Source organism: Columba livia, chromosome 5 (genome assembly GCF_036013475.1).
Source record: "Columba livia isolate bColLiv1 breed racing homer chromosome 5, bColLiv1.pat.W.v2, whole genome shotgun sequence".
Taxonomy (NCBI): Eukaryota; Metazoa; Chordata; class Aves; order Columbiformes; family Columbidae; genus Columba; species Columba livia.
In genome coordinates, this window is record NC_088606.1 from 30,856,842 (window position 1) to 30,873,037 (window position 16,196).

The 16,196-nt window shown below is 35.2% G+C and overlaps 1 long non-coding RNA gene across 1 annotated transcript; it reads left to right on the plus strand.

The window, feature by feature from the left end:
• Positions 1–17: 17 nt before the first annotated feature.
• LOC110358558 (uncharacterized) lies at positions 18–15,608 on the plus strand. Its single transcript, XR_002413102.2, has 3 exons — positions 18–446; positions 1,347–1,417; positions 8,165–15,608. It is a non-coding gene; the product is annotated as an uncharacterized LOC110358558 (long non-coding RNA).
• Positions 15,609–16,196: the final 588 nt, after the last annotated feature.

The window sequence follows — 16,196 nt, forward strand, 5'->3', positions numbered from 1 at the left end:
TTTGTGACATCCAAATTGCAGATGGTTCATCATATATTTTTAAACAATGGGACCAATTTATTAGAATAACCAAAATTCTTCAAATGATATGATCTTTCTCATAAACATTTCTTTACATTCTTTTTTATTTGCTCATATGCTTGTGCCGATAATGATACAGTTAACCTATGGTCTGTTTGTTACTTGATGTTGCTCTTCATGCCTTTTGAGTTGTTAAGCTTATTGACAGAAGGATACAAATCTCAACAGCACTGTCTTATGGCTGTCTTTCTGGTTCTTTTTTCTAGAGTTGTGCATGAGTGTCACAATAAATTAAGTATCAACTGAATTTACAACATTGCTGTAGAGTGCATTTTTCATGTAAGCAGTTTTGTTGGCCCAAATGTCAGGTGAATTGTTGTGTGAAAACCTCAGCTTGTGAAGGACTAGTGGTGTTGCTGTATCAGGTAATGACTACCATGTATATTAGCATAATAATTTATTTATCACACAGGAAATATGTACACAGGAGATAAATAATTTTCAAGATACTAAATCATGAGCCACTCATGTACAGTTCTGTCTTATGCTTTAATTTCTCCAGACTTTTTATTTAGGCTAGCATTCATCATACCTACCACAACCAGTCCACAAGTCAGGCATTTAAGCTCTCTTCCATAGTTAACTCCACTGAAGAATAAGTTGTTCTTCCCATCTTAAGGTAAATGTTCAATCTCAGTGAGATGAATCACCTTCCAAAGGCATTTTTCTGGATGTCCAATAGATAAGATCTTAGGTGACCTTATAGTTCTTAATTTGCAACCTTTTTATTACTGAATAGAAATGTAAGTTGATTTCTTTCTCCATTGTCAGGTAAGCATGTAGAGTTTGATGGTTATATCTGTTTCCTTGGATCTTACTAATTATTATGGAAATGCAATTTATAGTTGAAGAAAAATTATCTGTGCTACCTGGACTAGAAATGTGCATGCCACTTTAATATGCCTTTCAGACTTTGAAAATCCCAAACATAAAACTAGATGTCTTTTTAGATATTTTCATGGCATAATTTGCTACAGTAAAAGTTGGAAGTTTCCTTCAATAAGATTTGGAGAAAATGCCAAACCTTTGATTTGCTTCCCTAAATCACCAAGAGTTAGCTTAATTACATATTGTATAATGTACCTTTTCTTTTTCTTTCTTTCTCTAGAATTGCTCTCAATTCATTTGATAATCCCCATTTCTCTTGATGAAAGAGATAGTGATGCTGGTTGCTGTTCAGGATTTGTATATCTCAGTCATACACCCTTTAGCTAATGGCATTTGTACCTGAGGAGACCTAGTCTGTGCAATTTTTCTTCTTACAGAAGCTTCCATTCTGACTACATCTGCTTGGGACTAGATGTAACAAGACTGACACATCATGCTTAAAATGAAGGTGAGCTATGGGTTGATTCATTCACCTGAGTTTCATTTTGTTGCAATCTTACCTATTTTTTATATTATATGATTCATATTTTGATCACTGTTGAGCACTGAACTGACTCTTTGGTAGTACTACCAATTACTACTCTGAAATCTCATTTCTAAGTATTGATAGTTCTGTATTTTATATATAGAATTAGGATTACTGTATCATGCTTATAATTTTCCATTTGTCTGTATTGAATTTTGTCTGCTCTTTAACATCTGGTTATCCAAAGCTTAGGGTCCCCTGCAGTTCTTCACATTCGACCTTTGTCTTATCTGGCTTGAGCAACTTCACCAATAGTTGTTTTTACTTCACAGTTCTTCCCTTGTTCCTACCACTCAGTAATGGACTGAAAAAACAGTTACCATTTTTTACTTTTCTTTTTTTTTTTTTTCTGAGTCATGGTGAGTGATTATTACTTTCTACCATACTTCTGGACAGCTTGTAGTTTATGCTTCAGTCTCTAAATTACTGATTTTTTTCAGTATTTTAAGACCCGTCTCAGATGTTCTTGCTAGCAATGGCAATAAGAAAGTCATCAGCTGTACTTATGATGCCTACTCAAGTCTATATTTGTGTAAGTTTAGTAAGATTTGAGCTATACTACTGGAGAAATTCCACTTGTAATGGAAATCTTTCATTGGGCAATCAATATATGCATTTACTTTGCAAAGCATGTGACAGATATAGTCTATAATTCTCTCTCTTGTACATAGAGTCAGCATTCTGAATTCTTTGTTAACAGCTGCTCCCGTGTGTCCTCTTTTCCTTTTTCTCTTTATTACTAAGGCACGTTAGTTTGTAACTTCAATATAAACAAAAGGGAAAAAATGAAGCAAACAAATGAAGAAACAAAAACCAACCAGATAATAATTCTAGAGATGTCAGAAGGTGATTTGGTGACTTTTAATTTCCTCACAAGGGGAGGAAGAGGCGTAGGCACCGAGCTCTTTAGAAACCAACAACAGAACCCAAGGGAATGGCAGGAAGATGTGCCAGGGAAGGTTTAAGTTGGACATTAGGAAAAGGTTCTTCACTCAGTGGGTGGTGGAGCACTGGAACAGCCTCCTCAGGGAGCTGTCATGGCTCCAAGCCTGACAGTGTTCAAGAAGAGACTGAACAACATCCTCAAACACATGGTGTGAACTGTGGGGTTGTCCTATGCAGGGACAGGAGTTGGACTTGATAATCCTTGTGGGTCCCTTCCAACTCAGAACATTCTATGATTCTATGATTCTAACAAATATCTTTGGAGTCTTTGTCTCTGATGAGTAAAAAGAAAAAAAATCATGCAGAGAAGGTACACAGAATAACATTTCAAGAAACAGTACACTTTTGAAGAGAGATCTTGAGATATCTCTAGATTTTTATTAAAAGTCTTGACATAGTTTTATAACAAAATAAAATAGTTAGACATAGAGAGGATGTTTCTATTCAGTGTACACTTAAGGATAAATCTGCTCTGTGATGCTGGTCCTCTGGATATTCACTCATTTTGAAGACGATAGACAAGATGTTGCTTGTCTTTGCTCACCTCTGTTGGCCTTTTATCTACTTCATGCTTTCTTCTACAGAAGGAAGCTCAACCATATCCTATCACAAACTATTTTGGTGTCTATTCAAACTTTCCCCAGGGGAACCCTGTTGTAAGTTCTTTCAGGCTCTCCTCAGACCTCTTTTCAGCCTCCTTCTCACATTGTAGTATTGCTGTCAGCTTTCCCCTATTTAAATTCCAAACAGCTTTCTAAAAAAAACAAAACAAAACAAACTTGGTTAAGCTGGTTTGCCAAGATCTGATTCAACCATTTATCTCTCTTGATGTCTTGCAAATCAATCAGAAACTGTAAGCTGTTAGAGATACTTCAAATCACCATGCCTACAAAGAGTTGTGTTTTCTCCAGCTAGATGGTCATTTTCCAACAGTTTGTAATAGTCAGCTTCTAGACTTGAAATATCATCTACTCGCACCTATTGTATTTACTGGAAAGGTGATGAAGCCTTCCTGCAAGCTTAATTGTAACTCTTGAAAAAAATAATAGGTAATAATTTTTTTTTTCTTTTATCTTTTTCTCTTTTCTCTTTCTTCAACAAAAAGACAAATTACTTTATTATCCTAGTAGATGACGCTGTTATATTAATGAACGGAGAGATCATTCTAAAACCCTTGAACAATGGATAGTGTTTCAGAAAAGAAGACTTACTTTGATCCTTAAATGCCGCTATAATCAAATGATAGCCAGGGATCACATTCAAACTACGGAAATATTTGCGCCTGACTTCTAGTGTGTGGAAGTGGGGAGCTTTTCTGAGTTCTCTATGAATTAAAGCTCTCACAGTCACAACCCTCCACTGGGCATTTTTTACAACTGTAACTGAAGATGCCCAAGGTGATTACTTAATAAGCCTGTTCTCTGGCACATTAAAATTCACCAAGATTTGCATAGCTACCTGACTCACTGGGGGAAATCTGATGTAGGGCTGTCTCACAGAAATACTGCCTGGTTTCAGAACAATCTAGTATCTCACTTGATCATATCTGTAAAAATACTCCTCATCCTTGGAGAGCATGTTAGCATAGTATAAGTGCAGATATTACTTTTTCTTTTTGCCTCTAGGACTGTTCCTGTTAACTCAAGTGAGTATGCGATTCACAGCTTTTAACCTCTGTCCTCCTCAGAGGCTCTGAGACAACATGGAGGCAGTTTCCAGAGTAGCTAATCTGACTTTTCCACCAGCTTCTTTCCTACTATGTGGCTTTAATTGGTCTAGCCTACTCCTCAGTCTTTGTCCTGGATGAAACGTTTTCTGATAAACATAGGTTGTTCCTGGGATATTTATGCTCTCAGACATCCCTTTACCCTTAGAATAGTGATTGTGTGATGATCTATGCTATTATAACATCTGAAGCTCTAATACTATAAGAAATAACTCATACGCAGGGATTGTAGTCTTCTAAAGTTTCCCTGGAGTTATATATTAAGCAGAAAATTCTAGCAGAATAAGCTTCTTTCTGTGCAATATTAGTACTTCTGTGATATTCCCAAATTAATGCATTCCAAGAGGTAATGGTTGCTGTAACAAAAGTTAATTTCATACGCAGAAAGACCACATACTGTGATAGTTGGATTTTTAATGTTTTCAAAGATAAATAATATATACAAGTCATCTATTTTACATCCTGCACTACAAATTCTTACTCTCTTTTTCAGTACTTATTTTTGGTAGTATGAAAGGCTACTTTCAAGTCCCCAGTGGTTTTCTAGCTGTCTGTGTCAGTTAATTACAAACCTCTCAGTAGCTCCTCATATATGTTATTCATGTCCTCACTAGTGGTGGCCACACCATATTATTCACTCCTAATTTATCTTTGATGCTGTGCTTGGGTAACCCTTCTTCTAGTGGCCTTTCCTCAGTTTGGTTTGTGAATGTCATCTGGCATGAAGTCTACACAAGAGGCAGCTCATCTTGCCCGTGTAACTCTGGCAACTTGTTTGCACCACAGACAGGTGGAGTTCTATCTATTTATTTAAGATGCTTTACTGGGCTCAGTTTATTGAAGTATTTCATTTAGTGTAAATGAATAACCTTGAGATTGTAAATTAACCTTTAAGGCTAATACCTTTAAGGCAACTCTCATTTCTGCTTTTACACATATAGCTGTGATCACTGTGTCCTATAGGTTTACACAGTGTATTATCCTCCCCCACCTAGTCATAAGATTTCCCTGTTAACCCACTTCCAGAATAACATATTTTGCTGAATTTACTCATAGCCTGTCACTAGTCATAGGTCTGTTCTTGCATTACTAGGGTGAGTAATTTAGTAAAAATATTCTACAAAAATTAAGATGACCTTTATGGTATGCAATAACTGTCAGATCCACAGAGAACCTTAAATAATTCTCTGTCTATGAGTTTCTGAAATACTGTAGTTTTCCATCACAGTAACTGACATGTTTGTCACTTGGAGACTTTACACATACAGACTTTCTAAGAACACGAAATCTTTTTAATAGTGCATGAAAACAAGCCATCAATCACAGAGATATATTGTTATTAACATTTTTCAAATATATTTGTATTATTTTTCAAAACATTAAAATACAAAATGAATTATACCAGAAAAAAAATACATGGTTTTATTTTGTCTTAACTGCAAATGAGAGCCTTTCATAACTCTCTTGATAAAAATACTGCAGCACATTTGAAGACCTACAGAGAAATCTATTATCAGCATTGTATTCTTTTAAGTTCTAAAATAATGTAAATTCTTATTAGATATACTATTCAGATTAAAACACATATTCACATTATTAATTATCAAACTGTTGATTTTTCTATCAGTCTCAAGGTTAAAGCTATTCTATGGCATAATGCAAATTCCTTCCAAGTCTGATTCAGTGGATACTCTTGTTGCCTATATTGAATTGTACGCAGTAGACCAATAAAAGCAATCTGATTGATCTATCTCATTGTGGTTTTGATGGCTTCTAAAGCACTAGCTATAAAATAAGCTAACTGGAAAATCAAAGCTTTAGTGACCTCTGAGGACTCTTCATCAAGTGGGTTGGTCTAAATCACGTTATTTTGAATTTAGATTCACATTTTATGACGTAAAATATATGTACATACTATGTACATTCACAACATATTTTATGTAACAAACACTGGCTATTTGTGAATAGTCTCCCTTCCCCGTTGAACATGTAGATTAAGGAAAATTCTCTGAGTAGCTGGGAGCAAGCCTTTGACAATTTAGTTAAGTAGTGAGTGTTTGGGTACTAAAATCTTCAGAGAGGTTATCCACCTGCAAACTCTAGTTTGTCAATATTCCAAGCTTTCTACAGCCATGTGTTTCCTCTTATCTCTTATTTTGATAATTTCTCAGTTACTAGTTTGTATATGAGAATCTGCACCTGCAGAGTTGAAAAGACCACCTCCTGTCACCAACTCATCTATAAGGATTGGTAAGAAGAGAACAAGTTTGTTGTTTCTGGTCAAAGGAAAATGAATCTATACTTTTATATTACTTCGAACATATTTTGTATGTTTAGAAGTGATGCTTGTGAAGCAAAGCAAATAACTTATATTAAAATAATTATTAACAAGTTTAGCTATTTAAGTTTCTTGTGTGTTTATTTTCAAATTACCTGACAATCTCTATGAGCACTTTAGATGCAAGTGCTTGAAATCAGCACAGACACTTACTGTTCAGTTTCTGATTTGTGATTGGATAGTAAAAGATATTATTTCAGAAAATTTTAAGATTCTTGCTCAAAGCTCAAAGTGTAACCTTTTTAATTCCATTTCTGAATCTAACTTTAAAATGTTTTGACTAGAGGAGCAGTTCATGATGTTATTGTGTACTCTTGATAAGTCTGGTTTTATTTGTAATTGAGTTTTTATATTTTCCGTGAAGTTTGTGCTTACATGTCTGGGCCCTGGCAAACAGCAAGCCTCTGAGACAACAGGTCTTGGTGACGTGTCCCCTGGATCAGCAAGTCTGTGACCACTATCAGCCAGTGCTCTTTGTTGTGTTGATCTGACCTGCAGATTTGGCACAGCCATCCCAAGTGCTCCCATGTCAGAACTTGTTGGCTTACACCTGTTATTCAGATGAATATATGTGGGAGGAGAAAGAGACACCTTACTCTCCCAGAAATCACAAGCCTCCAGGCTCCACCATTGCAAGAGTCCCTATGCCTGCTTAAGCATAGGTTTTCATTCCTCTTCCTTTGCTATATGTGTCATGGGCCCTGCACTCCAGAATCACCTCTCTGCCCTAGCCTCAGAAAGAGCATGGTGTACAGAAGGGCCCTATGTCCTGAGTGCTGAATAGCCACATCCTGCCACTGGGTGTGGGCTGCAGCTTCCAACCTTGGGGTCACTGCAGGCAGAGCAGGGGACCTGTGATGCCACCTTTGTTGTGCCAGCTCTAGCAGTAAGATGCAGGACACCAAGTACCCCTCCTGTGCCTGATTTCTGCCTGTGCACCCTGCTGGTAGTGCTCCTGGTTGGTTGCACTTCCATGATGTTAGCTGAATAGGAAACTGGATGCAACCTTACTATTCCCCCAGTGGTATTTTCTAAATGACAGGCAACTTCTCACTTCTGGCTCCAGCTGCCTGGAGAATCCTGGTGAATGCTGTGTCTGACAGCCACTCCTCCCACCTCCTTTTTTGCTCCAAATAGTATGTGGTCCTTAGAAGTTCAGTTTCTAACAGCCAGTTTTTAACATGTGTTATTTTGTTTAAATAAAACTGTTTTGAATAAGTAGCTCTCTTACACTTTTCTTTAAATAACCTAGGTACACCTAGCAATAATTTTCAAAATTAAAGACTATGTAATATTAGAGTATCCCAACAATATCCATCAAATGTGGTAAAGGATGTGAACTGTCAAATTTACAGCTGTTTGATTGGTGGGATGTAGGCAGGGCTCAAAGAAGAGCCCTACTCCCTGCTTCATGTCTCTGTTGTAACTCATTATTTGAAAACCTACTATTCTGAGTAAGTTGTGTTTTTGATGATTAAGGAATTTTCTTTTTGGATAGTCTCTTCAACCTTTTTTCTTCTTTAATATAAATATTAATACCTTAAGAACATTTTTTTTTTTTTTCTCTCTGAAGTGACTCCCATCTGAAAGATTTAAGAGTTAAACCACTGGCCAAGAACTGCCTCTTAAAAGGTAACCTGCTTCCCTATTTTCTTGACAGGTGTAAAAGGGACAAGATATTCCTTTTTTCAACAGATGAAGACAATTGAGAGGAACTGGCAATGATTACATTAGAGCAAGTTCATCTGCATTTTAGTCCTAGTAAGTGTAATGGAAGGAAAAAATCAGTCTGAAGAAAGGAACATCGGACAGAAGACAGCATATATTTCCACCTCACTGAAATAAAGGAATATGGAAATCACATGTAACAGACCATTTAGTGTGGGATTGCCTGAGGAAAGCACTACTCTTCAGCCTTATTTAAAAGGACATTTTTATTATAAAGAGCATCAAAGGTAAATGTTCTGGTACACTTTTTAATCTGATTGTTTGTTTAATCAAGTCTTTCCCCTATCACCTCTTCAAAAGAAGCTTGGCATTTCAGCTCCATTTCAATAATTATATGTAAGTTAAGAAAACAGTAATGGCTAACTTGCACCACACCAAAATGTTCATCTTGCTCCAGTTTTGCATCTCTGGAAAAAGTCACTATCGAGTTTGTGAACGTAGGATGAGAACAGACTGAAACTTTCCCTGCAGCTTTTGGCAACCCAGGACTTCTTATGCTAGATATAAAGTTTGCATAGGTCTTGACAGATCTACTTGATAGGTAGTCTTTGGTGGATATTTGGTGGAAATTTTTTCCATGAATTTGTTCAGATCTTTTATGAGGACTTACAATACTTAGGACTGCTAAAATGTCCAGTGGCAATGAGTTCCATATTCTAGTTGCAGCTTATATAACAAAGCATCACTTTCTGTTTTAATTCTGCTGCCTTTGAATTGAATCTCCCGTCTTTTGTGTTCTAAGAAACAATGAATTCCTGGTCATCTTCTTCATTTGATACATATATTTGAGACAAAGTGTATATGTATGTATATCCAAACCAGCTTCAATAATGTTATCTGGTTTAAAAAAACCCCAACCAACAACCCCCAAAACAACCCTCTACTGAATTTCTGCAAGGAGGCCAATTTTATAATTACTGTGGTGTTAAATTAGCTAGCAATTTACTTGTAAAACCCCATCAAATTCAATTTTATCTATGGAAAATAGATGCTGTAATTTGGGAAAGATTCTGTTTTTCTCACATCTGTGTGAGGCTGAATCTATTGAGTGAGTGCTTTAACTGCAAAACTGATAGTTAACTGCAAGCGATATGTCCGTAATTCTACTTGATTGATAAAGTCATAAATTTATAATGTCTCTACTTTAGCTAAATAACATAAAATTCAATATATTCATGAGAAATATGGAATTTAAATTATTCAATCAATGCATCTGCCCTACACCTCACTTCCCTTGTGCACATGTGAGACAGAGATAAAATGCAGCTCTACTGGATTAATTAGATTATATTGCTTTTCTTGTCTCCTTGAAAAAGCAGGTTCTACCAGTTGGTGTCTTTTTAACCACTTCCTAGACTGTCCATAGAAGAAATATTCTGGCATGGGGAGGTACCTTTAGGATATCTCGGCTGTGATAAATCTGCCTGGTCATGGAGTTCTGGAGTATTGCTCCACATTTGGCCTGTCATTTAAGACTGATCTGCATCCAGCCCATGTATTCTTTGAAAGTTGCTGGTGAAAGGAAGGATAAATTTTCCAGCCAGCTGCAGCTACATAAAGAGGTGATCAATGGAGGCAGCAGAGGTGCAGCTGAGGTTTTCATGTTTTACCTGAAGCAGAGCAGGCCAAGTGCAAAGACGGCTTACAACAATAGCTTTGCAAAGACTAAGTTTCCCCTACTCAGTTCAATTAGGGTAGTGACTTTAAAGCCTGTTATTCATATGACCAAATAGCCATTTTTCTGCTAATCAGAGCATTCAAAGAGAAAAGAAATTATGGTGGCTGACGATTTGCATTTAAAATGTGTATGGAAGAAATAATTTAATTGCTTGGTAGAGATGTGAAAAAATTGTGAAGTGTTTTTTGGTGTCTGTGGTTGACAAAGCGTGTGTTTGTGAGGTCTCAGAAAGCAACTGCCATGTTTTTTTCCATAAAGCACTACATAATTTCTGCAATAAGTAAGTGTTGTGTTGGGAAGAATAACATGGCTTTTCTGATGTGAGATTTTGGTTCCATAAACCTGAAGTTTGAGAACTATGAACTACCACTCTTTCTATTTATCTACTAGTCTTCTCCTTCACAATCAAGTAAATGAAGCCTGAAGTGTTCTGTGTTTTAAAAGTGCATTCTGGTGATAAGTAGTTTGAGCATGACTCATCAAAGGGACTGTGGATGGGAGACAGTGAGGGAGATTATGAAACTTCAGACTGTATGACAGATGCAGAGCCCATTTAACTCTACAATCCAGAATTCTTGTTTTAGAAGATGAGAGTTTTGTTTTTTTTTTTTTTCCTGATTAATTAGATGAGATTGAGCCACTTAAAAACACTAAATTTGAGCGTTTATTTTTTAAAACTCCCTGAAAGAAATATTAGTTGACCAACTTCCTTGGTAAACAAATGGTCTTCACCTTAATTCTGATTGAAAATAGAAATTTAAAGATCTGTCATAAAATTTAAACTCTGCTAACATGCACAGTTAGGACTTCACCTTCTATAGAGGAGCCTAAGGTTTTACATTAAAATAATGTACTACAGGTAGATAAACAGGATAAAACTACGTAGAGCAAAACAAAAGACACCACTGAAATTCAAACCAGTAAACATAAAGCACCAAGAATAATTGCTATGTTTGCAAAACACAGATAAGATATGCTTATATCTTACAAGTTTTATCTCAATTAAAGTGAACATTGAAATGCCTAAGTTTCTATCTGTTAGTACCCGAGGTCCTTAATTTCCATAATATTTAAAAAATTACATAATTTCTTAGGAAATTAAATGAGTTCAGGAGGCATAATCCAACAGGGTGAAATAAGGCAGTTTCTAAGTAGTCCTGAAGGTAATGGACACTGGGAATTGAATAATGTTTTCAGTCGATGTGTCATTGACCAGTTTTCATGAAAAGCAGTAAAAACAGCAGTAAACTAATTAAAATACAGAATGGGGAAAAACATTTGCTTGATACATCTATAATTACTTTCAGGATGCACAGTTTTCCTATGCTGGAATCAAATATTCAGAGAACAATAAAAAAGTCTATTTTGAATCTTATAATAAATATGGCATTTTAAAAATTAAATACAAAATTGATTCTGAAATAGCCCTTTCTCTCTTCTCCCTTTCCACAGACTTTTAATGAGAAAGGAATTGCTTCCTTTCTTTTAATTTGAAATAAGTAGTTTTAAGTAGTTTTTATTTTTTTTTTTTTTGTTTGTTTTTTTTTTTTTTGTTTGGTCAGTGATAAGAATCATTTGAACTTTGGTTTTATTGATTTGTAACTTCCAATAAGTGAGAACTGGCATGGTTACACTGTGCTATTAGATGACATGTATTTATATTTTCCTGTGTAAATCCCCAAAGGTAGAGATGAAGGGCTGCATTTGTATGTGTCTTTCAGTGTGTAATTTCCAAATCTCTCTTGAGAGTCTCCTTTAAAATTTGTCAACGTGGTAATCTTGTTGTGAGAGTAAAAGCAAAGATTGTACAGGGACATATGTTCTCTGCTGGACCATTCCACACTGCTGGAGTATATCTGTTCAATTTAATTTAATTCAATTCACCTTTGAAAAACACATCCAATAGAAAAAGATACATTATTGAAAAAGGTACATTGCAGAGAATGCTTCTAGTTGAGATTTATTTCTAGAAACTTGTTTTAAACTGGAGTTCCCTCCCCTTTTTTTTTCTGTAGGCTTTCACTGCAAATTTTCTGTGAACTCATACAGGAGATGCCAGATGTTTAGAAATATTAATATTGCAAAGGCATGCAACTCTCCTGCTGTGGCACAAAGTCACACAGAGAAAAAAAAAACAATGAACAGTGCAACTAAAACCTTTAGGTTCATTTAAGTTTAATAAGCTCACAATTTGTAGATATTATAAAAGAAGTGCCACAAGTGTTTTATTGGTGATTTTTTCATGTCTAGAACTATTTTGAAGTTGTAAGTTTTAATGCATTGAGCTAGGCTACTCACGTGAGTCTTACTAAAGCCAATGGAGCTGCTTATGGTAAGAAAGTAATGTTCATGTTGATGGATATGGCTCAACATGTAGGTCTGTATCTATATTCATACTGCAGGAATCAGAAATTCATGTTTCTGGTGCCAAACTGGATAGTTCTTGAGGTATCATTCACCAGTGCTACAAGATCGTCAATCTTCAGAAAAGAATCGGTGATCAGAAGGACTAAAATATTTTGTATTCACAATCTAGACTGTGACATATTCAAGAGAATACTGATGCTCTTACATACAGGAGTAGTCCATTTTGTATAGAATTAGTCTAACTTTCAGTAACAGCTATTGGATTAGCCCCAAATTTGGAAAATACTGACTTCCCCCATACCTGTTTGTACCTGTTGAGGAGTATAGATTATAATTTAACTTTTATGAGATTTCATTTTCTGGAAATAAATACTGAAGCAAAAAATGCCTATTTTTTCCTGCTTTTACTATGATTTCCTGAAGAAATTTTTCTTGCTTCTACTCTTCGACTTTCTGAGCATGCTGAGGTTAGTAATTATAGAATTGCTAATGGAGTTTTCCTGAACTTGAGAATTCTGGTTTTCAAAAACATCAGTAAAATCTGGATTCATTCTAAATCAAAACCAAAAGACCAAAACATCTCACAAGCAACACACGCTAAGAAACATTGTTTTGCTATAATTGAAACAAGTATTTCTGTGCTGAAATGATATTTCCTGAGGTTGTGCTTGCCTGAGACTGCTGTTCATGTTTTCCTAAAGAAGCCATAGGGCTTTCTAGCTTTCATGTTATTATATTGGAACTGCTGGGCGTTCTCATTCATGATGCAGACCACAGAGTTTAGGGTCCTGCATCTATACCAGGGAGCTTGAAGCACCTGAAACCTATTATGTAGTAGGGCTCATTTGATGCTGATGAAACCAGTTGTTTAAGTATAAGTGAAAATTTAATTTTGACCAGCCTGCATTCTAACAATAATTGGGAATCTTCCAGTTAAAAAGAATTTCACTGTAAGGACACAGTCTTAAAAAATGCCAAGTTCTCTTATAACAAATATCATGGGTTTAATTTTCTCTGTTTTCTGCAGGAAATAATCAGAAATCTACCACCTTTTCCACAAAGAACCTGTTTACAGGTATTTACTGAAGGTGCCACCATTTCTTTCCATTAGTTAGTGTATCCCAGGCTTCTAAGAAACCTGATATTTGGGTGCACATAGGAATGATAATATCAGTGGTATGAAAAATTGTCAGTAACAACTGTTCAAAGAAGTGGAATATGTAAAATTTCATTCCCCTTGCTTTGCTGAAGTTGAAATATGGTAACAAGGAATCTGACTAGAACCAATTGCCCTGGAGATGTATTGCCAGGAACTCTTTAAGCAGATTATTCTGAAACATGAAAAACATGAAGGAATAATTAATTTCTTTAGCAATGAGGATGGATCTAGTAGTGAGAATATTAATAAATGATCCATCTCTACATAAGCTTTTTAATTTGAATTTATTATGTGGATTAAAATATGGCTAACTAAAATAATCTCCTCTCCAAAGAGGATGCAAATAATGACAGATGCCATCGCTATACAACAGAAATTATTCGGATCACTGTTGCTCTGATGTTGTTGTACTCAAACATCAAAACCATTAATAGGGAAGAACAATGCTTCCATATGGATTGTATACCAGACAAATGGCTAAATGTTTCTTCCACTAGTAACAGTTGTTAGAATCAATATCAGGCAAATGAAAATACTTTCCTTAAAATATGTGATCCTTTCAAGAAGTGTGAACCAACACACAGGCTCTTCTTATCAGGCTTAATAACTACCAATCTTTGACAACCTCCTGGAGTTTTTCAAATAACTTTTTGAACTTATGTATGCTTTTTGTTTCAGCGATATCTTGTAGTTCTAAATTTCAGGTATTAAACACGAGTTTTTTTGTTTCACTTTATATGTGTTGCCTGAGCATTTAATGGGGCATCCACTAGTTCTAATTTAATGACAAACCACAGACCATTCCATCTTCTTGCTCTTTTTGTTGAATAGTAGGTAACCTAACAAGATCAGTGATGATAAAGCTAGAGTGGTAGAGTGAGACCACTAGCTAAGACTAAGTACTCAGTATAGTGAGCTATGGAGAAGCTGCTAACTACTTAGGCAGCTTAAAAGCTTTGTATTTGATCTCTTGAAACTGGGGTATGCCAAAATGAAAGGCCATGTTAGATAATGTGAAGCTTCATATTTTCTGTTAAACAGCAAAGCCTTAACACAAGGACAACACATATATTCTCAGGTATTGAGAATATACGTGTTAGGCCCCAAAAGAGCCAAAATTGGTTGAATGCAACCAATTTTTAATGAGGATAAAATAAATAAGGATAAATAAATAAGAATAAATAAAACTCATGTGTGCTCCATTTTTATGAAGTTCAAAGGCGCTCAAAAGCTAATTGACATCTCTCTTAAATTCATATTTAGTTAGCTTTCTCCTCAAAATATCTCCAAATACTAAAGAAGTAAAAGTGAGGAATATCTTTGTGCATCAGTTGGACCAGATGTTTCTGTGTACATGTGGCCATAATGCAGATATGTGCAAAAATAGCTTAAATTCTGACATTTGTAGACAGTACATCTACTCCTCTAAATGCCTTGGTGCAGGAAAACTCCAAAGAGATTGTGCTTTTTCCCCAGAAGAGATGCAGGGAAATGATGAACTTTAACACATCAGTTATAATTGTACTGTAGATTACTAGAAAACTTCCCTCTTCTGGCATCTTCCCCTCACATTAACAGGCGTTCCTAAGGAAATAAATCTCCAATAAGTAAGAACTTCACAGCAGAAAACATACATATAAATATATATATATATATAAAGACATGTTTTTCCTCCAACTTTTGCCCCTGACTCCAAATACAGTACATGGTATCCGCTTTCTGTACAGATGTTTTCCCATGCAATGGCACTTAATATGGTATTCCAGAGAGAAATTATGGCTTCCCTTTTTTTCTGCATGGGAAAATGGAGATAGAAATGTATATTTTAAGATCACGAAAGGACTCCCATTAATTTATGCAGAAAAATTACAGTACCCAGATATACTATTAGAGCACTAAAATTAAATATTATTGTTATAAATCATCATTTCACATGTTTCATGATAGCAAGTTCTGATGAACTCCCAGCTGTATTCTTCCCTTCCAAATAAAACCTAAAGAAAGTAAAAAACCAGGAGGCTTTGGAGGGTTTATTTGTTGTTTCATTTAGAGACCATTTTAGGAAAATCCTACAGCAAGCACTAGGTGTACTATGTAGTTAAGCTTAGAATGTGTTGCTTCTTGAAAACTGGTGTCTTATATAATAAAGAATAAGTTTTAAAGTTTTTTTTTCTTCCCTAATGTTTTGCTAATATTTTTAATTTTCCTATAAATTTTACAAGAAGAAAAGTAGAATAAACATAGCTTGATTGTGTTGGTACATAAAGTTTACTGTTCAAGGGTAGGATAAAACTGATGGAAAATAGAAGGAAGAAAAGTAAATCAATTGCTCAAATTAATTCAAGAAAGTAGTTACATAGTTCATCCAGTCACCATTTTTCCCAGGTGTGCTTTTTTAAATTATAAAAAATGCAAACCTGCAGTTACTTAAATATTGCATATTAAAAAGGGTAAGGAAAAGTACAAATACTACTTTTATTCAATGCATTGATCTGGGAGAAAGGCTATTTTAAGTGATTTACTATTAGGACATATGTCAAATTTGTTATCTTGGACACCACAAACAATTAATTTTAAATAGAGGAACAAGTTTTATTTTATTTATAAACAGGCTAAACTTTGCCCCCCACAAAAAACTCTTAAACATTCCTACTCATAATTAAAAAAAAAAAAAAAGAAAAAAAAGAAAACCTCCTGTAGAAAGGAAATTTATAATTTATTCTGATTTCTCTTATTTGTCATGTCTGTCAAAATTATTTT